The following is a 2,391-nucleotide window of genomic DNA, read 5'->3' on the forward strand; positions in this document are numbered from 1 at the left end:
ATCGACACCCTCCTCCTGTTCTCCCATCCTTGTATTCTTCGGACCCTTTACCTGTCATGAGTGTTTTATTTATTACCCCTGTTTCTTCACAACAAGTATTAAGCAACTGTGCAGTAACCAAAGTTACTGCACAGTAGCATCACTTTTTTGTGATGTTACTGTGATGCTGACTGTGCAGTAACCCAAGACTACTGTGCAGTAGCATCACATCATGCTTCTTGCCACATAACACTACTGCTTAGTAATCATGGGCTACTGCTGTGTCAGTGTCTTATGTAGACATGACCACTCTCTCTAAATTATAATTACTATCACTGCAGAAAAGTAAGATTTTATTGCTTCCTTTATGGGTGTGAAATAAGCTCAAAAGAAGACCTCTTTGTGTGTGAAGGGGATTATTAGTTGAGGTTGTCAGAAAACAGTGGTTTGCTTCCACAGGGAAAAAAAGCCATTTTTTGGTTTACAATTTCTTTTAAAAAGCCCAAACTTCCATTAAAAAATCAAACAGTACCCTGTTACTGAGTAAAGCTTAATAGACAATTTTTTTAGAGTTTGGTCTGGTCCAATATGTCTTTATTTGTATACACCTCCCTTTTTGAAAGGGAATTGAGAACAGGGTTTAAAACAAACCCAAAATCTCACATGTATTGTAGTCCAAGTTCCCTCTTTTTAATGGCTCTCATAGCTTTTAAAAACCTAGTTCTGGTGCATATGACAATAGATTTCTTAACACAATGTGTAATCTGATTTAAGCTTTTCCTGTGACACAAGTGTTAGTGGGTAAAGAATTCCCATGTATGAAAATAATTTTCAAAAAGTGATGAACTGGCCATCTGACTTCTGTAACAGGGCAAAATACATGAGGAGGTCTCAGTCATCTGTGCTGTTTTTCAAGCTCGTGTTCTTAAACTCAGATGTAGCAATCCTGCTGGAATGTTAAGTTAACACACTCCATCCCTTAATGAGCAAACTTCAATTGTACCTCAAGGCATTGTATGTCTTTGAGGCACTTTCTTAGTTGAAACTGCTGTGGCATTCTCCAATGGTTAAAGTTATTTTAGCTAGAGAGCTGTGAGATATTATTGATTTTCTTTCTTTGCCAAAAAGATCAGCTGCCTCTAGGCAAGGTGTGCATATTAGATTATTGCATCTTTTGCTTCCAATATCTACTTTGTTATATCTCTACTCCACTAGGTTTGTTCTAGGTTTAATACTGTGTGTTGAGTACAAAGATTGAAGAGACATAGACTCTGCTTCTGCTTTTACTTGCACTGTTATAAAATCTGGAGTGACATCACTGAAGTCAGTCTCAAAAACATGTTAATATTACATTTATCTCAAAAGCTCTTTCTACAAAGGAACCAAGCCTACAGTGTTTCAGATGTCCCTCCTTTCTTCTCTTCTTACCAGCTTTTACAATCTGTGCACTGGTATAAGAAAAAGGAGAATTGGTTCCACGTTTCACTTTTACATTTTAAATTAAAAAATCACAGTCAAGAACTGCAATAAGATATGGCTTACACTTTATCTTAATCTTGAGTTCCTTAATGCAACAGAGGAAAGGACTGAAATTGATTTTTTAATAGAAGTGGTAGGCAGGTAGGGCCAAGTTTTTTATCTTTTTTTTTGTTTGTTTAATTTCAGGTCTCTAACCAGCATTCTATGCAACACTTCAAAAGTTTCTCTTCTCTTCTTCAAACTATTTAGTTGGTCTAATAAAAGATATCACATCTACCCAAAGAACCTTCCCTGCCTATGTCCTTAGGCCAACATGGCTACAACCAACAACCCTTCTTCAACCTTGACACATAAAAGAAAAATAAGTTTGGCAATATCCAGTGACTTTTCTTTTATTTGTTCTCAAGGCAGTTAGTTGTTTTACAAATTTACAAATCATGTTTCCACTATGATTTTCTGTTTTTAGCTCACTTTTTCTTTAAGGAATAATTAATTTTGGTAGTGACAGTGATCATTTAAAACCAAGGATACAGAGCAATCAACTGGAGTTCAAGCCTTCTGTATCATAGTGATAGGCTGTTAAAAGAGACCTGTATTCAGGGGGGAATGATCAGTCTTTGCTCCTTTGACCTATTACTAAAATGGACCATAATTTTAGGATGAGGTGAAGGAGACATTCCAGGGAGCTCATGTTGCAAGAACAGTCAAGACGAGGAGAAAGAAGGGATATCTGAAATATTGTATGCTTGCTTCCTTGGCAGAAAAAGTTCTTGAGTTAAATGTAATTTTAACATATTTTTGAGATACATGGAAACAGCAAAGTTTTTGCTTAAAAGAATCCTAACTTTAACACTGATCCTACATTGTCCATGAATGACACTGCCTTGACTCCATCCATATTAAAATCTTTATCTGTATCATCATGTAATATGG

The sequence above is a fragment of the Gavialis gangeticus genome, unplaced genomic scaffold (assembly GCF_001723915.1).
Source record: "Gavialis gangeticus isolate Ggan-Ray unplaced genomic scaffold, GavGan_comp1, whole genome shotgun sequence".
Lineage (NCBI taxonomy): Eukaryota > Metazoa > Chordata > Crocodylia > Gavialidae > Gavialis > Gavialis gangeticus.